The 25,522-nt window shown below is 38.3% G+C and overlaps 2 long non-coding RNA genes across 5 annotated transcripts in view; one reads left to right on the forward strand and one right to left on the reverse strand.

The window, feature by feature from the left end:
- Positions 1 to 25,522, reverse strand: part of LOC119249240 (uncharacterized) — a 153,207-nt gene that overhangs the window by 20,471 nt on the left and 107,214 nt on the right. The gene's annotated exons all lie outside the window — the stretch shown is intronic.
- Positions 1,424 to 16,658, forward strand: LOC119249241 (uncharacterized). The gene is made up of 3 exons (XR_005126116.2): positions 1,424 to 1,442; positions 16,139 to 16,182; positions 16,621 to 16,658. It is a non-coding gene; the product is annotated as an uncharacterized LOC119249241 (long non-coding RNA).

A 25,522-nucleotide genomic window follows, 5' to 3' on the forward strand; every position in this document is an offset into this window, starting at 1 on the left:
TTAAACCTTTTGAAAATTGCATTAAGTAACTTTCTATGTTTGACTTCAAACAAATCCCTTAGTGATACCTGTTGAAAATTAAAAATTACTTGTATTTGGTCTGAAATCATCTTCTAAATCCTTGTGATATTACAAGAAGAATATCTAAATCATGCCTTTTCTTTCTAATCCACAGACAGTAAATTTGGCTTCACAGGCACAAATCATTAACTAGCAGAGATGTCTGGAAAACAGCCGCATTCGCAATCATCATCAACAAGAATTAAATGTCCTGGGATAAATTTAACCAATGAAGTAAAAGAAAACTAAGACATTGTTGAAAGAAATAGAAGACAGGAAGAGATGAACAGGTATTCTATGCTCACGAATTAGAAAAATATCATTAAAATGGCTGTGCTACTAAAGCAATCTACAGATTCAATGCAACCCCTTAAAAATCCCAAAATATCCTTCATATACTGTAAATTAACACAAATCTGCTTGGCCATCTCATATCGCCAAACCCCTGGGTGAGTTATCTGCTTGACTTCTTCCACTCTTATAATTTAGTTGACGTCCGCCTCAAATGGCCCCTGTCAGCTGAGAATCAAAAGGCTTCTAACCGCAGAATGAATAAAATCAAATACTGCACAAAAATGAACAATGATGTACAAATATATACATAAAAAAAATGAATGTTTCAGGTTATACACGTCATCTTGATGCCTTGAATTTACTGTCTTAGCCACTTTCCCCTTAGCAAAACCTCCCTATTCTGATAGTCACCATCTTTCCTTTCAAAGTATCCAACATCCTTTCCTAAGCTCTCTGGTCCTCACCAGCACAGCCGTGGTTATTTTCTATTCTCATACCAAATTGGGACTGCACCTACGGTCCTACACATTGTAGATCTGCCCTCTCTTCCCTTTTAATCCAAAAAAAAGAGGTTAAAATGAGTCTTTGCTCTACAGCCTTCATTTTGGGTTGTTTTTTTTTTTTTTCTTTTAAGATTTATTTATTTACACTGGGTACAGTCAGAAGTGCGGGAGGGTGAGGGAATTCACCAGAGCGGGGAGCAGAGCAGGTAGAAGGACCAAGGTACACTGCTGAGGGGAGCAGCGGGCGCAGCAGGAGAGGTCTGCGCACCATGTGGGACCCTCGCCAGCAGCCGGGGATCGAACTGGCACTGCAGAGGCTGCGGGCAGCTTCGCACCCCAGCACTCAACCGCTGCGCCACCAGGGAGGCCCCTACAGCCTTCATTCTGGGCACTAATGGTTACTCTCAGATAAAAGGAAATATAGTCCTCTACTTGTTGGAAATACACTGGACAAATTGATTAACTGTATACAATTCTTTGGTACACTTAGGAGAAAAAGTTGTAGAGAAAGCATGGGAGATTAACCCCACTTCTTTCATTTCTAGTGACTCTATAATCTTGGGAAATTCAAAATGCCTTCTAACAGTAAGTATCATTACGTTTACCCTACAGAAAAGACAATGAAAATTTTGAGACAGTTTCAAAAGGTTGAAATATTATTTACAACATACCTCATTGCAGTCCCTGACACATATTAGAGGTCTGCTAACTGATGAGTGAAGATATAACTAATGATGACAATGTCCAAATAAGCACGAAAAGACATTCTTGCCTCGCTAAGAGGAACAAGGATATTTTTACCTGAGCACATCTTCAAACTGGAGAGTAAAAAAGCAGGTAAAAAATTGAGGTGAAACCAGAGATGCACTCTTTTCAAAATGTTTAATGGTTCTCTGGCTCATAAAAGGATAAGAATAGTTCATATAGACTTCAATTTGCTAAGCTCTCCAAAATCTTGCCATAAATGGGGCGGGGGGGGGGAACTCAGAAGTTTGATAATTCAAAATGCCTGCCCACCCATTGTTCTCCATGACAAGTTCAAATACCCTACTCAGTGCTCATTAAGCTCAGCTCCGACATTTGCCCTCTAACCCTCCTCTGATTGTTCGTACATAACGTAAAAGTGAATCCAGGTCTGAGTTATGGTTAATAACAATATTTTAATGTCACCCAGCATTTTAGTATGCTGTGGTCTCTAGAAGAAAATGAACCTTCATTATAATATAAATGTCTTTTATATACAGGCTCAACTGGATTTTTGACGACTATTTCAATACATTTATTTCAAGCATAATCAAATTCTAAGAAAATTGGTTGGTATAGTGAGCCATGGCTGAGTTATCCATTCCATTGAATTTTAATTCATTGTCCTAAGTAAACCTGAAATTGGCAATATGATTAGAGGGCAAAGTCAACCACTGAAAGGAACATTTCTAATTTGGAATTATTCCTATCACATTGTCTCCTGCGAACATGGGACAGAGCAGTTACCAAAGAGCTTAAGATTGTTAAGAGGACTGTCATTTACAGTGGACACACATTTCCATGTCAGGACACTGACCTGCTTATTCATGTTTGTAATATAATCAGATAAATATTAAAAATAATTATGTCACTGTTAATAGCAATATGACCATATTTTTTGTGCTTAATATTACAGTATACACACCTATGTGTTATGCTAGTACAAAAGCCCACAAAGGGAACTAAGCAAATGTGCTTATCTCCATCTTACAGGAAACTAAACAGATGTAGAACAGTTATGACTTACTAACATCTCCAAAGGGATTATTCAAATGGGTGAAGCATGTCTCCAGAGGTGGGAAAACTCCAGCATTCTTGTAAGAAATACTAGCATCAAACTACTCTGATTTGACTGTGATGCTACTTGCAAATAATCACACTTGACTTAGAGTTATCACTGTAAATATAAGAAAGCCCACAACCTATCACTGAAATGATTTTAATTTAAATTGCATAAGTAACTCGCTCTCCGGAATATTAAAGCAGAGTGATGACAGTAAAATGGTAATGTTCTTAGTGAGCATTAGGGGGAAAAACAGGTATCAAATAATAAATGGTTCCTACAACAGTAACAAGAATAATATGAATGAGGAACTGTGATAAGACCTGTTACACACCATTCAAGATGTGACCTGTTAAAGCCCACTTGACTTCTGCGTGCACAGTGTGGGGTTCCTATTTAGTGCATCCATCTAAAGTCTTTGGAAGCCTGTAGCAATATAATTAGAGGCCTAACAGTGTCTTGAGGTTAGGAAGTTTGGTTAAAATGATTCAATTCAGGACAATGAGAATCAATTGTCAATTGAAAATTGAGAATAAAAGGAGAGGGCATAATGTGATCAGAACAGAGAATCAAATGTCTTTAAAAAATGTTTTCCTCTGAGACACAAGAAATATGAGTTTTAACAAAGTTGAATAAGGTTGTATCTTATTTCAAGACAGTCAAGAAATGGGAAATGATACAGTATGGACAATTATGAAGGAGAAAAGGGAAACCCCTATTCCTATCTGACTATCTAGAAACATGAAGAGCATATGGAGGAGCAATGAAAATGTTTGTTAAATGTAATAGGAAATAAGAAAAAAAAATATATTTTTTGATTGCTGAGTAATATTCCATTGTGTATATGTACCACATCTTCTTGATCCAGTCATCTATTTTTGGGCATTTGGGTTGTTTCCAGGTTTTACCCATCATAAATAGTGCTTCAATATACATAGGGGTACAGGTGGCCTTTTGGATCAGTGTTTTTGTGTCCTTTGGGTAGATCCCTAGGAGTGGAATTGCCAGGTCATATGGTAGCTCCATTTTTAGTAGACTGAGGAACCTCCAGACAGCTTTCCATAGTGGTTGGACCAGTTTGCACTCCCACCAGCAATGTAGGAGAGTTCCTTTTTCACTGCATCCTTGCCAACATTTGTTGTTGCTTATTTTTTTGATATGTGCCATTCTCACTGGTATAAGGTGGTACCTCAGTGTGGTTTTGACTTGCATTTCCCTGATTATCAGGGATGTTGAACATTTTTTCATATGCCTGTTGGCCATTTGCATTTCCTCTTCGGAGAAATGTCTTTTAAGTTCTTCTGCCCATTTCTTGACTGGATTATTCAGCAATCAAAAAAGATAAACTCATGCCATTCGCAGCAATGTGGCTGGCGCTAGAAGGAAATATGCTCAGTGAAATAAGCCAGAAGGAAAAAGAAAAATATCGGATGATTTCACTTATAACAGGAATATAGGGGAACCAAATAAGACATCAGTGTTAAAAAAAAATAATAACAGTACAAAACACAACAAAGCTGGGCCTCCCCTGGTAGCGCAGTGGTTGAGCACTGGGCTGAGAAGATGCCCGCAGCCACAGCCTCTGCAGCACTGGCTCGATCCCTGGCCGCCGGGGAGGGTCCCACATGGCATGACAGACCTCTCCTGCCGCCCGCTGCTCCCCTCAGCAGTGTATTTTCCTCGGTCTGCCTGTTCTGTTCCCCGCTCTGGCTCTGGTGAATTCTCTCACCCTCCCATGCTTCTGGCTGTGCCCAGTGCTTGTATAAATAAATAAGTGAATCTTAAAAAAAAAAAAAACAAACCCACAACAAAGCAAAACCAGACAATTACAAATCAGAGACATACTGCAGGGGAGGAGGAGGGAGAGGGATCGGAGGGAGGGAGGGGGGTGCATGGGTGCCTTGGGGAAGGAAATTCTATGGGGACTCAACCTGGGGGGGTGTGGGGAAGCAATTATTGTTGGAAAAAAATAAAAAAAAAATTAAAAAGATAAAAAAAAATCATTTTCTTTAAAAAAAAAAAAAGAAACAAGAAAATAGCCAATAGAGTACTATTGTCAGATATTCGTGTTATTCACTGTGAGAGCATTATTCATCCCCTCTCCTCAAAGTGGCCTTTCTGGGTCTCCTGTGGGAGACAGTGCTGTCCTGTCCATCTGAACGTGCAAATACGACATTACACTGTTTGAACAGGTCCTTCAAAGCCATTATGTTTTTTTTTCCAGTTTTCTTACGTTTCCATCTGCAGTGATAATAGTACCTCTAAAATAGGGACTACTTCTTAGGTCCATGTGCATTGGAGGCCAAAAAAACTGAGTATGAAATACATATTTGTTACAGACTGCTAAGATTTTTAATTCTCCGTGACACCAGCAAAGTTGACGGTTACACTAACTAGACAGCTAAATACATGAATATGTAAATATCTCAGTTGGCATGTTGGTGATTTTTTAAATGCCACCCTTGATTATTCGCATGTTTAGTCTCTTTAATAATCTTATTTTGTGGCTAGTTTTTTTTTATTTTTCCCACTCTGCTTGTAAGATTAATTTCCCCATATCAAGAAATAGCCTTTGAAAATCTTCGAGCTTACAGATCAGTAAAATAGCCACCAAGAGTCTCAAAGTAAAAGTAATAGTTATAGTATCAGGTTGTTCTCTAGTGACAAACTAAAAATATGCACTTGGCTTATTTAAAGTATCATGTAAAGTCATATTGAGATATTTGTGAGACAGCAGTGACTCCCATCTTCACAATTTGCCTAAAATCAAATCAAATGCATTAACTTATTTAAAGATCGTAGGTCAGTGAATGACACAGTGGTTGAAATATCAGGACAGACTCAAGTGTCCATTCACTGATGGCCAACACATTTGTGTATACTTCTTTTGGCAATTTATTCAGAGGATGAATTGTGTGGCATCTAAGACTGGTTTATCATCTACAGACTAGCCACATACTTAAGGTATTGGATATAGTAACTTGATAATTTTAAAAAAGTTAACTCATCATGGAGTATTTTTGGCCCACGCGTAAGTGGAACACATCACTATCATTCAGTGTGCTCCTCACCGAAATGCCTTAATACTGACTCTTAGCATAACATTAATGAACCTCTATTTTTAAGCATAGTCCATGCAACATTTGTTTCACATCATGACAAAAATAACAAGCAAAATTCCCAAGAGATTCCATAGTAAAAGTTGAGAAAACTTGCTTAAACTCTGTTCAATAAGATTCAAAGGTGATTTCAGAGGATGTTCCTTACTTTGTTCCTGGGAGAATGATCTGAAAGCTAACCTACCTGGTGCTGCACCCAGAGGATCCTGACTTGGGGTGAAACTGAAACACTTCTTGGAAATCAGGTACCAGCAAGGCTCTACCAGAAAGGACATTGAAGCAATTCATGCTTCATTTAGCAAGATCTGGGTGGAGCACAGCCTAGAAGTTGCAACCTTGGGTAGGAGACCGCCTTACAAAGTATCTGGCCAGTGGCCCTGGAGAGGGGAGGGCTCTGCAGTGTGGAAGTGCACACCACTGAATGAGGGAGCTAAATATGAAGAAGTTGGGTGACCAGTGCAAGGAACAGGACAGTGAGCTGGGATGCCTAGTCCTCCTACCCCACCCCACCCCTCAGGACTGGCGCTGATCTTGTGGAACTCACAATGCACAGTCTGCAGAGACTCACGTTTGGAACCCTAGAGCAGAGGGATAGTGGTGGTGCCACAGACATGAGTTAATCCCCTCCAAGCCTCTTCCCCACCCCCTGAACCAGAAGCTGCAACTGCAAGATTAGGTCCACAGACCTAGAGAAGCTTGAAAAGGTCAACATCTTAAAATCATATAAAGCTGGGAAAAGCTACAAAAACAAAACAAAGACACAGAAACACCTGCTGGAAAAGCAGCAGCACTGCAGATCTGCTACTGTTAGAGTCAGTAAAAGAAATAGGCACAGAAAAAACAACAGGATGGGCAGACAGAAAAACACAACACATGGCACCCTGACACCTCCAGGGACTGTATCATCACCCTGAGGGAGTGACTTTCCAGAATTCGACCATTGAAATGTGGAGGATTCTATCCCCCCATCAGATAGAGTTCAAAATATTGCCATGATAAAGAAATAGAATCTTCTGACAGTGAATCAGGAAGAGAAAATCTAAGTAGACCAATTACAAGCAGGGAAACTGTAATCAAAAGCCTCCCAAAAGACCAAAACTCAATGACCAGATGGTTTCACTAGGAAGTTCTACCAAACCTGCAAAGATGGACAAGTACCTCTCCCTCAATCTCTTCCCCAAAACAGGAAAAGGGGATGCCTAGCATATTTTATGAAGCTAACATTACCCTGATACCAAAACCAAACAAATAAGTCACCAAAAAATTACAGACCAATTTATTTGATGAACATGAGGCAAAAATCCTCAATAAAATCTTAGCAAATCAAATTCAACAGTCCCACATCATGACCAAGTGAGATGTATTCTGAGATGATAACAATTAAATCAGTGTAATTCAACTAAATGAAAGATTAAGTCACAGTTACACTGATAGATGCAGAGAAAGCATGTGCCATTACTAAACATCCATTTATGATTTTAAAAAAACCCTCAAAATTGGGGTAGAAGAAACATATAAACACAATAAAAGCCATGTGACAACCCCAAAGCTGCTATTATTCTAAATGATGAAAAACTGAAAGCTTTTCCATTAAGTACATGACGAAAATGTCCACTCACCACTACCACTCAACATAGTATCAGAAGTCCTAGTAGACTAAACAGACATGAGGAAAAAAAAGTAATCTGAATTGAGAAGGCAGAAGTGAAATAAATCACTGTTTGCAGATGACATAATATATATAGAGAACCCTAGGAACTCAAAGGAAAATTATTAGAAATAATACATCATTTCAGAAAAATGGCAAGTTATGAAATAAAACCACAAAAATCGTTGTATTCCTATATACAAACAATAAGCTAGAAGAGAAATAATCAAGAAAACAACCCCCTTTGCAATCACTTCAATAGCAAATATACCTAGAAATAAAGTAGAAGGATGTCTAAAGGAAAACTAAGACATTGTTTAAAAAAATGAAGACACACAAAGAGAAAGCTATTCCATTTCATGAATTAAAAGAATTAACATTACTCAAGTGACCATCTTACCCAAAGCAATACGCAGATTCAATGCAATTCTTACCACAGCCTCAGTAACATTTTCCAACAAATAGTATAAACATTACTGAAATTTGTATGGAACCACAAAAGACCCCATAGAGCCAAAGCTAAAGCTATCCTGGGGAAAAAAAAAAAAAAAAAAGAGGCACACAGTTGTCACATTCCCAGACTTCAAATTATATAATGAAACTACAGTAATTAAGACAGTATGGTACTGGAATAAAAATAGACACATAGGCCAGTGGAATAGAATTGAGAGCCCAGAAATATACCCATTCCTACTGGACAGTTCATCTATAACAATGGAGCCACAATTATACATTAGAGAAGGGAAAGTCTCTTCAACAAATGACAACAACGTACTATCTCACACACCATATATAAAATTAGTAGTTTAATAGTTCTATGAAAATTGTAAAAAGAGATTCTACCACAGTTTTTTTTTTTTAAAACCTGACATCAGAGAACTTTTCTACATGTAGCCTTATGCTTTTTAAGTTAATATAAACAGAAACTTGTCTTTTATGTATTTGTTAAACAATCCTTGTCATGAATTTACTCTCCTCAAGCAACCTTTAGATCACTGAGTCCAAGCTTTCCAATCTGTAAAATATGGACAATAGAACCTGCCTGTAAAAAGTAGCTGTGAAAGGGCCTCCCTGGTGGTACAGGGGGGTGAGCGCACCACTGTGAAACTGTCAGCAGCCTCTGCAGCATGCGTTCGAGCCCCAGCTGGCCAGGGAGCTACCCACATGGCACAGTGGACCTTTCCTGTCTTGCCTGCTGCTCCTCTCAGCAGTGTTTTTGGTCTGTCTGTTCTGTGCCCCACTCTGTCTCTGGTGAATATTCTCACCCTCTGCACCTCTAGGTGTACCCCAGTTCTTGTATGCATAAATAAATAAATCTTTTTAAAAAAGTAGTTATGAAAGTGAAACTTTTCAAAGATAATCCTTTGTATAGAATTGGGTATATAATAACAAATGTGTTGTGTATCACATGAACTAAACTCTTGATACTATGAATTTTCCTTAAATGTCAAAACTCATACAAGATCCTCCATATCTAACCATGACCAGACTGACTGCGTTTAATTTCTAAGCAGGACCATTTGTTACTTAAACTCTAGTCAAGTCACTTAACTACTCTGTTTTCTGTATTTATAAAATGTTCATAATAACAGTATTTAGCTGAAATGAAGTATTTCTTATAAAAAGTATAGAAGTATACCTAGAAGAGAGTGAGCACTCGGTGAATATTACCTATTATTTCTACTATTAACTTGACCATGTTAAAAAGAACACATTTCACAAAAGAAATACCTTTTTAAACCACACTATTACTTTTGGATTATAAAAATATATAGTTATAAAAATAGATATTAATATAGCATAGAGAATGAACGGCACCAAAAAAAAAAAAAAAAAGGAAAAACAACCATTTACTGAGTTCTTACGAAAAGCACTGGACGTAACTTCCACAATCTTTGGAGTTAGCATTTTCTTTTCCACTGTCAAATACCAATTGAATATCAGGGAGGTTAAACATCTTGACCAAAATACACAAAATAACTGTGGTGCCATCAAGCATGGGACCTATTGTGTCAGAACACCCAGAGCTTTTCCATGACACCTATAAACATGAGATTTATACATAATGGCAACCTGAGAGACATGTCTTTTCAAATCATCAAATTTGGTACATTAGCGTGGAACCACTTTCTAACAGGAAAGAGTGTGAGGTGCTGTGATCAGAAAGTGTACACATCCATTACAATCTGACTGTCACCTGCTCCTCCTGGTAGAATCGTTTTATTAAAGTAAATCACAATTCTAAGTATGTCTGTCCCTTTCAATGAAGGCAGCCAAAGAAATAACAAGCTGTGATGACACAGGAACAGACTAGGAAAAAAAGTCAGAAAAATGGGGGACAGGTATCCTTGCTTCCATTTTTAATAGACATATTGGTTTATAAAAATGTTTCAATGATTGTCATGAAAAATACGCATTTTCCCCATATTGAAATTTTACTTGTATATGTTTCATTCATAGTATGTTTCCTAATAAAAGGAATATTTCTAGCCTCTCTTCTGAACTGTAATTTTAATACCATAAATTAATTTGCTATAAGTTTATAATTCACTGGATTTTTGTACATTTATAGGATTGTGTAACCCTTATAAAAATCCATTTTTTTTTCGCATTTCTGTCACCCCCACCCCTTGCCAAGTTTTCCATACCTCTTTGCAACTCATATCTACTTCCACCCTCAAGATAAACATTTATGTGCTTTTTGGACAAAGCTTATGCATTGAATCACAGACTTCGTAATTGCTTACTGCCTGATTTAGTAAGCATGGTTTTTGAAGTTTGTGTGCAGAATGTATTCATTGCTTATTAATTTGATTTGTTATATCATTTTTCTATTCCATTCCAAATTGTATCATATCTTGTTTCTCCAGTCATTAGATGGTAGATACTGGTGTTGTTCCCACTCCTTGATTCTTATGAATAATGCTGCCATGAATACTTGCATACTTGTCTTTACTGGCACATGTTTTTATTTTTCTGGGTAAATCCTGAGAGTGGAATTGCTGGAACATATGTTAAAGTTTATGTTTAATTCTTTTTTTTTAAAGATTGATTTATTTATACAAGAACTGGGGTACAGGCCAGAGGCACGGGAGGGTGAAAGGATTTACCAGAGACAGAGTGGGGAGCAGAAGAGGCAGATGATGGAAAACACTGCTGAGGGGAGCAGCGGGCAATGCAGGAGAGGTCTGCTGCGCCATGTGGATATCTCCCTCGCCGGCCAGCGATCAAACATGCACTGCAGAGGCTGTGTACAGCTTCACAGTGCTGCACTCAACCCAGTGCACCACTGGGAAGGCCCCTATGTTTAATTCTTGAAGAAACTACCAAATGATTTTTCAACGTGGTTTTATGATTTTACATCCTGAACAGCAATTCATACAGGTTCCTGTTGCTTCAGGACCTCATCAACACTTGTTAATTTCTGCATTTATTTGTTGAAGATTTTTGCATCTAAAACTTTAGGAATATTGGTTTGTAGTTTAGTTGCAAAGGCTTTGTCTGATTTTGGTGTCAGGGTAATACCAGCCTTATAGACTGAGTACAGAAATGTTATATCCTAAAAGAGCTTGTTAAAGATCATTATTATTTATTCGCTTAATGTTCACAAGAACTCACCAGTGACACATTCTGGCCTGGGTGTTTCATTGTAAGCTAATACTCTGTTTCCAGTTTAATTTTTTTACTTTTTACATAAGTCTGTTTAGGTGCTAAAGAGGGCCTTTCAGAGTAAGGAGAAGAACCATGTATACATTCACTGAAGCAAGACGATGCTTTACTGATCCCAGCTGGGTGGGTAACCCAGAAAATAGAGGAGAAATTCAAGAGCTATAAATAGAGCATTGAAAGGATAAAGTTTACCCATTTAAAAAATCTTTTTATCTTAATTAAATGTATCAACAAAATATATGCAATTATCTTTGATTAGTCAAATATATCACTTGTAAGAAATTAATAAGCAATGCTATCTAAAATCCAAGCAAAGATTAAGATTAGAAATCAACTACTGACCAAGTTTTGATCAAGTATTTTGGTAATGAGACTATTATAGTGTGAAAAGGAGAATGTAACCCAAAACATTAAGTCATGCTTAAGAATTAAGTTATGCAGGGCCTCCTCGGTGGCGCAGCGGTTGAGCGCTGGGTTGCGAAGCTGCCCGCGGCCTCTGCAGCACCGGTTCGATCCCCGGTTGCTCCCCGGCCACCGGAGGAGGGTCCCACATGGCGCGCAGACCTCTCCTGCTGCCCGCTGCTCCCCTCAGCAGTGTACTTCGTCAAACTGCCTGTTCTGCTCCCTGCTCTGGCTCTGGTGAATCCTCTCACCCTCCCGTGCTTCTGACTGTACCCAGTGCTTGTATAAATGAATAAATAAATCTTTAAAAAAAAAAAAAGAATTAAGTTATGCAGAATAATGTCCCACAAAAGATGTTCAGAAGCAATCCCCAGAAGTTGTAAATATGAATTTTTGTGATAACATCCTTTACAAATGTGATTAAACACCTTAAGGTGGGAGAGTAATATGGATTATCCAATGGACACAAAGTAATTATAGAATCCTGAAATTTAGAAAACTTCTTCCAGCTTTGGTCAGGGAGAGTGGTGACTACAGAAGAAAAGTCAGATTGAATTTTTCTGGCTTTACAGATGGACGAAGGGGAACATGGGAAACCTCTAAGAGCAAGGAAACAGATTCCTAAAACCTCCAGAAAGGAAGTCTTACAGATACCTTGACTTTAGCCCACTGAGACCTGCATCAAATTGCTGCCCTTCCCAACTGTAAGATAACACATTTGCATTGTGTTTAAGCCTCTACATTACATTTATTGCATTTACTCGAAAATTAAAACTATCATTTTTCAAAAATATATGAAAATCTGGCAAGATGCTTCTTGACTTACTGGTGAAAATATTACTAAATACAATTCAAATGCATGGTTACCTAAATTATTAATCACCATCAGGACAATTTGTACAAGTTATGATAAAGTGAGGTCTTTAGTTGACAGTCTCTGCCAACAGGCAAAAAAAATTATGATTTCTGAACATTATTTGGGGAGTCACATTTCCCTAGGGAAATGTTCAGTAGTCAATAAATTATTCCAAACAACCACTTGCAATCAATGACAGACATAGGATCAAATGTATCTGGGAAGGAATACTGAGGAATGTTGAAAGCATGGATTCTGGAATGAAACTGCCTTGGTTTGAAGGCTGGCTGGACTTACTAGTTCCAGGACTTTGTAAAGTTGCCTAGTCTTTCTGTTTTTTTTCAAATGCCATATATATAATAAGAGTGAGTTTGGGTCGTTGTAGAAATAAAACAGTATGTGCAAATGCACAGTGTCAGGCATATAAAATGGTCACTGTATGCTGGCTATGAAAATTATTAATTTTCCTGAAAAATATTTACATTGTTTCATTGTTTTGGACACAATTTCAGCTGTTAAATGTGATTATCTTGTGGAAAATATTAGATTAATGATAATAGTCTTGGAGTGTTCACCTAAGAAATGTATTTAGTTCTGATTATCAGCAAGTTAAATTCACAAAAATTGAATTTTATTGACTTATTATTAAAGTAATACTTAGTTCCTAATTTCAAGGTCAGAACAATTTTAGTGAATTTCTTTTTATTTTATCTCTAGCTTTTTTGTCTCTGCTCCTGTTGCTCTTTTTCTCCACCTTTCTTCATACATAAGTAAATAAATTACATCAATTAATAGATAGAGGCATAGAATATGTAGACTATGCACATATAATATCAACATTTTTCAAGTTTTCATAAATCTGTAGATACCTAGTTGTTAGAATTTTGTAATATCTCATTAAGTTTAAGTTCACTAAGCACTTATTAAAACTTAATTTTATAGTACTTTAGCACTGTATTTGGTGCCAATTTGAATACCCTTAATGTCAAGTTATCTGACATCTTAAAAATAAAATTGGTATGTTTTTTAAGTAAAAAAATGCTATTACTGAATTTATACTTAGGGGAAAAGCACTATTCGGTAGAGTGCAAGTAGTAGAAATTATGGTTAATTCTAGAAACTTTGCACAGCAGATAAAGATCACATTTCACAAATAATAAGTAGCAAGTCTAAAGTTAAGCTTTTATAAGAGTTTCTTTATATAGGCTTTAAAAATTGTGAATCCATACATTTTTTTTGGTATGTGCTCAGGCGCTGATATATTAAGTAATAGAATACTGTTGATTTTATTTGCTATCATATCAGATCAACTTGTAGTTATGCTCGTAGATTATTTTACCAGGTCCAGAGTTTACAGAAGCAGAGTATTCTGTCGGGCAGAAAGATATAGAAAAGTCTGCAAATTAATGTCATTTTCCTCCATTTTAAACTATGTAAACATTTCCCTCAAGTATGAAAGGAAAAGGCATTGATATTTATTATCACTAAATTAAACATGATAATTCGCTCAAGGAATGTGGTACATAGAAAGACCTTCCTCTTTAAGTATCTGGCTTAGGTTTATATCTATCCCCTGGGTTTTAAACTACATTAATAAGGAAGAGATGTGATGTTTAGATAGAAATTATCCATCACACAAGGGGAAAACCCAGATTATGACACAGATCCTGTACATTCTATGACTAACTTGACAGTTTGTTCAGCTGTCAACGCCACCTGACTTATCAAAATTTAACACTTTTCTCTCTTGTACCAGATATCATGAGTCAAGAACACTGTCCCTAAAACAATGTTGTACAAACAATTGTACTTGTATATATTTAAAAATGTATCATGTGTCATTTCTCCAAACATAATGAAATGAGCAAGAAAATGCATTTATCTATATTTTTAAAGATTTACTTATTTTTATACAAGAGCTGGGGTATAGGCCAGAGGCGTGGGAGGGTGAGAGGATTCAGCAGAGACAGAGTGGGGAGCAGAACAGGCAATCGACCGAAATACACTGCTGAGGGGAGCAGCGGGGGAGAGAGGAGAGGTCTGCCACGCCATGTGGGAATCTCCCTGGCCGGCCGGGAATCGAACCCGTGCTGCAGGGGCTGCGGACAGCTTCACAGTGCTGTGCTCAACCCGCTGCACCACCGGGGAGGCCAATTGCACTCATCTATTGACTTAAAACCTTTGAGATGGACCTGTAGTATAAAGAGATGGAGACACATTTTCCCCAGGGTAGAAATGGGGAGTTATTTTTTATGCTATTCCTTAAGAGAAGCATAATATCTGATAGCAGCTGAACAACTCTTATCACCTGTTTCAGGTATTTAAATTTACATTGCTCATTTTGCTCCATGCATAATATATATATTTATCCACCTCAAGCAAAAACAACATCAGAAGAAGGGGGGGAAAAAAAAAACAAGCTACCAAACCAAATTAAACCAGCAGGATTAAGCCAAATTTCAGTTGCAGCCAGCTTGATCAGCGATGTTTTATTCATCAATCACCTGCACTTACAGCAGATTGTTTACGCACAGATTTCAAGCATAAATAGCAAACGCACCACTTCGTTTTACTTGTGTAATATCATGGGTTAATGTGGTGCCCATTAGGTGTTCAGGTGCTGCATAAAACAACTTGCTATTAGTTATATGAAATGTTTTTTTTTTCCCAAATGAAAAGAATTTTCAGGTGTTTTAAGACATAATAAGGCAGATTATTTAAGTACTTAGGCTACTTTATGAAAATAACTTAGGTTTGACTGGAATCAGCATTAATGCATTTATGCCACAGAACCAATACTGATACAATTTATATATTTTTTCAAAGCTTATATGTTTTGAAACCTAAGTGTTTTCCTGGATTTCTTGAATTTTAGGGTATGGAGGCAGTAGAACGTCACAGTATAAATTATAAGTATGTGAGAAGTCAATTTATGACATTGGTCTTATATGACCAATGTGAAAATGTTGGAGGAAAAAAGAGCTCTGGGCCAGGGCTTAGGAGAAAGAGAGGAGGGATTCAGAGAGAAAGCAGAAGTGGACCTTGAAGGAAGAACCAGTGAATTTACTGCAAGAAAGAAGGACATTGTAAGGACAGGTCCCAGGTGGAAAGCAAGAAAAGGCAGGAAATTAAACAGTATGTAAAGCACAGCAGGAGATTTGGGCTGTTGCTCTGCACCTTGCTCTAAGATTTCTCTACCTTCAAGATGAACACCACATCCTTCCAGATCAGGGGAGGGAGACCTGGCAGAGTAGACATGACTAGGGTCAACTGTCAGAGAAATGTCTGGTTTTTAGGAAGCTTTGCTATCCACTCACACTTTGAACTTGCAGACATAAGCCCCTGGTACATCACTTTGGTGTGAAGGAAGTCCCTAACAACCCAGCGATCAAGACCCTGGGGTCTTGTGAACCAGCTGAAGACTAGAGTTATTAATTTAGAAAAGGACAAAAATCTACGTATTTTTTGGCTTCTGTTGCTAGATACCCCAACATGAGCTTCCTAGCAAACACTGGGAACCCTGAGATGATAAGACTATGAGCTTTTCTTGGTAAATATTCTAATTTTTCTCCTTCCAAAATTTAAAGTATATAGGATGCATGATCTCTACTGTTCATGCTCCTCAAATTTTGGGATTTTGACTTTGACTCCATGGAAGGAAATTGGCTTTGATTTTGGGTTTTAATTATTTGGTTATTTTAACTTTGGTTCTTCTGAGGTTTTTGTGTATGGACTTATGTTTTATTCTTACTTTTGATCTCTTTGCAAACTGTTTTGTAGGCAAATGTGTGGGTATGATGGACTAACAGCCTGGCTTCTTCAATGTGAGTAAAACTGCCTTTCACTTCAGCAGTGGTGAGAAGAATCTAGCCTCAAGGAATTAGGGGTTCTCTTCACAAAGCAGCAAAGAGAAAGCTCTGGATCTTTGTGAATACAAGTAAAACTGCAGTTGTTTAGAGTCCACGTGGGTTTAGTGAAAACTGAGGGATCCGTCTGTGTCTAAATATTGTATGTTTCTACATCTTTCCCCTTTGTATCTAATTGTTCTGGCATCCAGAGGATATAAAAATTGCTATGACGGTTCGTTTAGAAATATAATGGGAACCGTATAGGTGCTTCCAGGAAGTGTGATCTGGGATAATCTCTGGTTAACATGAAAACTAATTTTGAATTTAATGATTTGGGTTCAAACATGTCTGTCTTTGAAGTTTTGTTATCAATTTTAATGTTTTTTTTTCTCCTTTTTACCTGTGCCATTTCAGTTGGATATATACTGCAAAGAAGCGGCATCCTAAGGTGAGTTTGCTGAATTCTTTAAACTTGGGTAACATGGAAGTGGGAAATTAAGGTTGTTTTAAAGGTTAATGATTCCAATTATGGACTCACAATAATAAGTTAAGGTTTGTCAGTGTTGTGCTGGCTGAGGCTTGTTGGAGCTTTGATATCTGAAATTGTCAATGTTGGGTAATTAAATGGTCCCCCCCTGCAATATGTATGATAAAATTTCCCAGAAATCTAAATTAGGAAGAAAAAAAAAACTGGCATTATTGTGTTTGGCTGATTAGAGGAAATTATATGAAACTCTCAATAGAGCTCCTGAGACATCCCATAAAATTTCTCCCTGTCCTAATGGGAAAGACAGTAGATGAATTCGACCTGTAGGTGTTATCTGGTATACTGGACCTTAATGGGAAGCACTGTCACTTGAGGAAAATGTTTAGCAGACGTATGCATGTTAATATTGGCGGTTGAAAGCTTTTTTGTGAAACTTCTTAAGTATTCGATGTGTTCTGATGCAATGCTTGCACATTCTGGTTTTTATAATTTTAGCAAATCTCCTTGTCTATTATATTGTTATTCTAAAGTCTTGGCATGTATCGAAACTGTTCCAGGCGATGCCATGACGCTGCTGCAGAAGACCCCAAGCTGACAGTGGGACAGACCTGGATGGAGGGGCGGTAGGAAGCATCTATGAGCACAGGGCCCCGGGATGCTGGCAGTGCTCTGCGGGGCCTGGAGTCCCCCATCCATGTGCTGAGTGTAGGGGTGAGGAGCAAGCTGTAGCCCAGGTCTGGGGGTGATCGTGGGTGCTCTGTGTGCTCTAGTGTTTCAGGTGGCTCTGAGATGATTAGGGCTCTGGGGCTTACGCAGAAGGCTACCTTACAAGCCACGCTGCCAGGGGCCGTAGGGATGGGAGAGCTCAGTAGGTGAGGCACACACTACAGACTGAGGGGAGTTACGTGCAAAGGAGCTGAGGTACTCACAGGGGGCCAGGTCCCCTGTGAAAAGAACAAACATAATGTGTCCCCCACCCACTCATCACACTGGTACTAACTTTGCGCAGCTCACTGACAATGTGCAGTCTACAGAGGTTTGGGACTAGAAGCCCAGAGAGGAGGGGCCACAGGCATGAGGCAGTTGCCTGCCCCCCTCCTACCAGTATCTGTACCCTCCTTTACCCCAACTGAGATTTAAGATCAGATTGCTGACCTACAGAAGGCCAAAAAATAAAACCCCAATACCACCTGCTATATATAAAGAATTCAGAAGTAAGTAAATCTCTAAGTTACTGCTAGAGTCACTTTAAAAAGAAACAGGAGCCCCTCCTTGGTGGCACAAGACGTTAAGTCTCAGCACTATGAAGCTATCAGCAGCCACTGCAGCATGAGTTTGATCCCCAGCCAAGGAGCTACCCACATGGCACAGCAGACCTCTGCTGTCTCACCCGCTGCTGCCCTCAGCAGTGTTTTTCAGTAGATCTGCCTGTTCTGCTCCCCTCTCTGTCTCTGGTAAATCCTCCCCCTGCACCTCTGGCCTACACCCCAGCTCTTGTATGTATAAATAAGTAATCTTAAAAAAAAAAAGAAACAGGAAAAACAAAAGCAGCAAAATGGGCAAACAGAAAAATACAGCACATGACACCTGGACACCTCAAGGAAATACACATCACAAAGAGAAAACCACCTTCCAAAATGCAACCACAAACACATAGGCGGTTTTAGCTCCTATCAGAATTCAAAATCTCCATGATAAAGTCAGGAAACTAGATTTGAAGCTTTAAGAAAATCACAGAGGTACAGGACATAAAAAAGACCAATAGGAAAGATAAAATATTCTGGAAAAAGCAATAGAAGGAGAATAGATCAAATGGAAGATTGAATCAGTCCCCTCAAAGATAACAGTGGAAAAAGGACCCAGGTAGAAGTAAGAGGAATACAAAAATAAATAAATAAATAAAACATCCAGAACAAGTGTCACTGATGATGTGGAGTAAAAGGAAACCTCATGCACTGTTGGTGGGAGTGGACACTGGTCCAGCCCCTGTGGAAACAGTATGAAGTTTTCTCAAAATATTAAAAATAGATCTCCTATATGATCCAGCAATTCACTCTTAGGTATCTACCCAATAAATGTGAAATCTCTACTTTGAAGGGATGCATGCACTCCTATATTCATTGTAACACTGTTTACAATAGCCAAATTGTTGGAAGGAATCCAAGCACACACAGATAGATGAGTAGACTAAGAAGATTTGGCATATATATGTGATACGCACGCGCACGCACATACATACACACACACACACACACAATGGATTACTACTCAACTACTTGAAAAGATGAACTCAGGGGCCTACCTGGTGGCACAAGGGGTTAGAAGCAGCACTGTGAAGCTATCTACAGCCTCTGCAGCATGAGTTCAATCCCTGGCCAGCTCGGGAGCTACCCACATGGCACAGCAGACCTCTCCTGTCTGCCTGCTGCTCCCCTCAGCAGTGTATTTCAGTCAGTCCACCTGTTCTGCTCCCCACTCTGTCTCTGATGAATCATCTCTCCCCTTCCCCCTGCACCTCTGGCCTATACCCCAGCTCTTGTATGCATAAATAAGTAAATCTTGAAAAAAAAAAAAGATGAACTCAACATCTGTGACACCATGGATGGAACTGCACAGGCTCATGCTAAATGACATAGGGCAGCAGAAAGACAAATACCAGGTGGCATCACGCATATGCAGAACAAAGAGAAACAAAGCAGAGTCAGAAACACCATACCAAAAACAAACCCTAGAAATGACTGCAAAACGAATTCTACCAGAGTGGGGAGGGACAGGGCAAAGAGGAAAGGAGGGAATGGGCCCCATGGACTAGGTGGGAGACTGTTTGAACTAGGGTGGTGAGTGTGGTGGGGTGACATACACCTGAAGAGATGGGACCCTGTTTTTCTGAATTGCACACAATGTTATCAACCCGCACTTTAAAAGAAAATACTTCATCTATATGTATGGGGAATATAACCAAAATGAAAATGCATACATTGTGCAAAGATGAAAGAAGATGTAAGAATTATATAAAATAAAATATTTAAATTAAAAAATTACTTCAAAAAAGATCTATACCTTTTTTTGTGAACAAGTAGACTACATTGCTGCTCATCATAAAAATTTAATGTATGCTCACTATACTTCTTAAATTTTTTTAACTAATTTAAAAGGTGTAATACTAATCAAGCTATTTTGAGATGGAAGAAGGGCATCCTTTACTCTAGGAATCATTTTCTCTTTCAGGAAAGTGACGGATAGAAATAGGTGATCTCTCATCTCTTTTCAATCATGACACCTCCATATTCTATGTCAAGTGAAACATTCAAAGGAAACTGTCCCAAAGAATGATGACATGAACTACCCATCGTTTTTCACTCTTATGACCTTCAGAAGTGTGGAAAAGTGCAAAAGGCATTGGAATAGGTATTGGGACACAAGAGTTTTCATCCCAGCTCTGCCACTGGCGAATCTCATGATAGGAGATAGCACCTTCACGTCCAACAATCTCATTTAGAAACTGTGATGACTTCAAATTGTCTTTCTCATAAATTACAAATTTCATTGAGATAAGTTGCTCTTAAAATGAATCTTAACAATAATTAGAGCCAACACACAATAAAAACATCTCAGCAAACAAAGGACTCTGTAAAGTCTTCAAATCTTGATTTGTTTTTCCCTTTTTGAAACGTTGAGTGAGTTATGATGGCCACTTGGCATACTTGAAGCCCTCCAAATTGTCAATTCTTTGCTCTTTCCAAAGCTCTGAAGGTCTGTTTTCTGTAAAATGTTTGTTTCTCTCAATTTGTAGCTCTCTGTAGGGTCCCACACTCAGAGCATACAATAGAAAATACAAAGAAAAGTGAATAATCTTACTCAAAATTTATTACAAATAGCAATTTAGAAGACTCATTATCACAGTATGAAACATAAAAAAAGGATCATAATCAAAGAATGTGAGAAAAATGTAGAAAATGTGTGGGTACATATCTATCTAGCTATCTCAACATCTGAATTCATGATGTTGTGCTCTTCATGCGTGAATCAATAAATACATTTCTGCTCTCATTTACCAGTGTGTTATTGGAATGACACTACTGTATAAATACTAATTAGAATTAAATCATTAGAAATGAAATGTGCCCAGCATCTTCTACCAGTCTGCTGTAAATGAATGGGCTCAAATAGGTTAAAATGCATCAACCTTTGTTTCATACTTTTACAGGGTTTTGTAAGACAAAAGTATGGGGGGACGTCCCCTAGGCTTCAAAAGACCATGAAATCTATTGAAGTTGGTTTCCTGCAAGTCGAATAAAAGGAAAAAGCACCCCTTGGTACTCATGCATAGCTGAGTTGGTTGACTGAGCCAATTCTAATTTTTCAGGGCTGTTGAACTCACTAGGGAGGACATGGCCAGACAGATAAAGTACAGAGGATAGTCTCTGCATCAGATTCAGCAGAATCTAAGTTACCTGGAGTGCCTCACTCAGGCAACCCTGCCTCCTTGAAAGTATGAAACTCCAGCCTTCTCCCACTTGGAGCAACAGAATCTTCAGGTCTGTGCAAGCCTGACCTTCCAAGGTTTTTCCATGGAAGTTGAGAGGCTTTGAAGTTTCATAAATCTGTGGAAAACTTCCATGCATTCCACAGACAAGGCAACCAAAGAGAGAAATGAGAGAGCAGGGGAAGCCGGGAGAATGGACTTAAAAACTGGGAGGGTTGAATGTCCTGAGGAAAGTTCACCGGTCTTTGTCAGGGATTCCCAACCTGGGCTCTCTTGACTTTTGTGGGGGTGACTAATTTTTTCCTGCAGGTCTGGAGTGTGTGTTTGTAGGATACCAAGCAGCATCCCTGGCCTCTACCCACTAGGTGCCACTAGCACTCCTCCCAAGAGATACAAATTAAAAATATTTCCAGATATTGACAAAAGTTCCCTGGCGTGGGGTAGAGGGTGGAGGCTGCAAAATATCCTGTGGTTTAGAGATCTCCCATGGTGCATTATCCACCTCCATGGTTTGGATCATCTGCTTCCTGATTTATTTTGTAATAATCATGCCCTTTCATCCAGAAAAAATTTCCCTTACTCTTCATGAGATTTAGATGTCCCTTCTCCATGCTCCTTTTATTCCCTATTCTCTAGTCTTGGTATTCTTGGTTCCTTCAACAAAAATGTATTAGGCACCTACTATGTATGTCCTGGAGATACAGTCATAAGTAAAACTATATAAGGATACAGTATCTGTCCTTATGAAACTTTGATGTTAGAAGAGGAGACAGAGTGAATACTCATAGATGAGCGACATATTTGTGCTTATTGCGAAGTAGAGTTACGATGGAACCATTAGTTAGCAACTAGGTAAATATCTCCATTTGAGTAGCCATGAAAGCTGATAACTGAGCAGACAGAGATGAAAAGAAATCATACACACCAGGCTGAGGAAGCAGCAAGGACAGGAGTCCTTACATGGAAACAGGCTGGACTGATCTGAAGAGGCACAGGAAGGCCAGAGCTATGAGCAAGGGGGCAGGCAGACTGGGTGAGGAGCTGTGGGCCAGTGGAGAGCCTGGAAACCATGGTAAGGGGTCACGTTTACTTCAATGATCTGTCACAGCTCTTATCATATTGTCTCTACTTGTCAAGAAACATTGGCCTCTTTCCCTTATTATTCTTGTGGCCTTATTCAATGTCTTTTAAGTTGTATAATGGGTAATAACATGCACTTCTAAGTATTTTGTAAAGATTAAATAAAATATGCCAAGTATTATTTTTTTTTTTTTAATAAATTTTATTGTTATATTCCCCATACAATTGCAGCCCCCCCATTCTGACCCCAATCCCTCCCCCCCCCCCCCCCCCTAAAAGTGTCTCTGGTTCATAGTTTTTTGTTGATTTTGATTTTCACTTTCTTATAGTTATTCATTTTCCTGGTCCCTTATTTAAGTTTTCTAGATTCCTGTTATGAGTGAGACCATCCGGTATTTTTCTTTTCTTTTTGGCTTATTTCGCTGAGCATGATCCCTTCCAGCGCCATCCATGTTGCTGCAAATTGCATGTGTTTATCTTTTTTGAATGCTGAGTAATATTCCATGGTATATATGTACCACATCTTCTTGATCCAGTCATCTATTTTTGGGCATTTGAGTTGTTTCCAAAGCTTAGCTATTGTAAACAGTGCTGCTATAAACATAGGGGTGCAGGTGTTCTTTGGAATTGATGTTTCTGTGTCCTTTGGGTAAATACCTAGGAGTGGAATTGCTGGATCATATGGAAGTTCTATGTTTAGTAGGTCCAGAAATCTCCATACAGCTTTCCACAGTGGTTGGACCAGTTTGCACTCCCACCAACAGTGCAGAAGAGTTCCTTTTTCTCCACACCCTCGCCAACATTTGTTGTTGCTAGTTTTTTTAATATGTGCCATTCTCACTGGTGTAAGATGGTATCTCATGGTAGTTTTGATTTGCATTTCCCTGATGACAAGTGATGTTGAACATTTTTTCATATGCCTGTTGGCCATTTGCATTTCCTCTTCAGAGAAGTTTCTTTTAAGCTCTTCTGCCCATTTTTTGACTGGATTATTTTCTTTGTTGTTGTTGAGTCTCATCAGCTCTTTGCAGATTTTTGTGATCAGTCCTTTATCATTAGTGTTGGGTGCAAAAATGTTCTCCCAGTTGGTGGGGTTTCTCTTTGTTTTTGTTATTGTCTCTTTTGCTGTGCAAAAGCTCTTTAATTTGATGTAGTCCCAGCTGTTTATCTTTGCCTTCACTATCACTGCTTTGGGTGATGTGTCTGTAAAGATGTCTTTGATGTGCAAATCACGTAGTGTTTCGCCTATATTTCCTTCTATGTATTTTATGGTTTCAGGTCTTATGTCTAGTTCTTTAATCCATTTTGAGTTGATTTTTGTGTATGGTGTGAGGTGGTGGTCAAGCTTCATTCTTTTGCATGTAGCGACCCAGTTTTCCCAGCACCATTTATTGAACAAACTTTCTTTGCTCCAATGCATATTCTTTGCTCCTTTGTCAAAGATTAGTTGACCATAAATCTGTGGGTTTATTTCTGGATTTTCTATTCGATTCCATTGGTCTGTATGTCTGTTCTTGTTCCAATACCATGCAGTTTTGATGATTATGGCTTTGTAGTATAGTTTGAAGTCTGGGAGTCTGATGCCTCCATTCCCTTCTTTTTTTTTCAGGAGAGCTTTGGCTATTCGGGGTTTTTGGTGATTCCATATGAATTTCATCAATAATTGTTCTATTTCTTTGAAGAATGACATTGAAATTTTGATTGGAATAGCATTGAATCTGTATATTGCTTTTGGTAGGATGGCCATTTTAATAATGTTTATTCTTCCAATCCATGAGCAGGGGATGTCTCTCCATTTCTTTGTGTCTTCTTCTATTTCTTTTAACAGTGTTTTATAGTTTTCTTTGTATAGGTCCTTTACCTCTTTTGTTAGATTTATTCCCAAATATTTGATTTTTTTTGTTTCAATAACAAAAGGGATGGTCTTTTTGATTTCTTCTTCTTCAGATTTATTGTTTGTGTATAGGAAGGCTACTGACTTTTGCGTGTTGATTTTGTATCCTGCCACTTTACTGAACTGATTGATGAGTTGAATTAGCTTTTCTGTGGAGTTTTTGGGGTTCTCTATGTATAATATCATATCGTCTGCAAATAGTGATAGTTTGACTTCTTCTTTTCCTATTTGGATTCCTTGGATGTCTTTCTCTTGTCTTATTGCCCTGGCTAGGACTTCCAGTATTATATTGAAAAGCAATGGTGAGAGTGGACATCCTTGTCTTGTTCCAGATCTTAATGGAATTGCTTTCAGCTTTTCACCATTGAGAATGATACTGGCTGTTGGCTTGTCATAGATGGCCTTTATGATGTTGAGGTATGTTCCTTGTATCCCCAGAATTTCAAGGGCTTTTATCATGAATGGGTGTTGCACTTTGTCGAAAGCTTTCTCAGCATCTATTGATATTATCATATGGTTTTTATATTTCTTTTTGTTGATGTGTTGGATAACGTTGATTGATTTTCGGATGTTAAACCATCCTTGTGCCCCTGGAATGAATCCAACTTGGTCGTGGTGAATTATCTTATGGATACATTGTTGGATTCTGATAGCTAAAATTTATTGAGGATTTTCGCATCAGTGTTCATTAGGGAGATTGGCCTGTAGTTTTCCTTTTTTGTGTTGTCCTTGTTCGGTTTTGGTATTAGTGTAATGTTGGCTTCATAAAACGTGTTTGGTATTGTCCCTTCCTTCTCAATTTTTTGGAAGAGTTTGTGAAGGATAGGCACTAATTCGTCTCTGAATGTTTGGTAGAATTCATTTGTAAATCCATCAGGTCCTGGGCTTTTGTTTTTGGGGAGGTTTTTTATTACCATTTCAATTTCGCTAATTGTAATTGGTCTGTTTAGGTGTTCTATTTCTTCTTTATCTAGCTTTGGGTGATTGTAGAGTTGTAGGAATTTGTCCATCTCCTCTAGATTGTTAAACTTGTTTCCATATAACTGTTCATAGTAGTTACTGATTATTCTTTTGATTTCTGCTGTGTCCGTTGTGATTTCTCCTCTTTCATTGATGATCCTGTTTATTTGTGCTTTCTCCTTTTTTCCTTTGTGAGCCTGGCTAGGGGTTTGTCTATTTTATTGATTTTTTCAAAACAGCTCTTGGTTTCATTGATCTTTGGATTGTTTTTTAGTTTCAATTTCATTTATTTCTGCTTTGGTTTTTATTATTTCTTTTCTTCTACTGGTTTTGGGGTTTTTTGTTGTTCTTTTTCTAGATCTTTGAGCTTCGAGATGAGGTTGTTTCTTTGCGTTCTTTCTTGTTTCTT

The sequence above is a fragment of the Talpa occidentalis genome, unplaced genomic scaffold (genome assembly GCF_014898055.3).
Source record: "Talpa occidentalis isolate TD23 unplaced genomic scaffold, MPIMG_talOcc4v2.1 talOcc4.17, whole genome shotgun sequence".
Taxonomy (NCBI): Eukaryota; Metazoa; Chordata; class Mammalia; order Eulipotyphla; family Talpidae; genus Talpa; species Talpa occidentalis.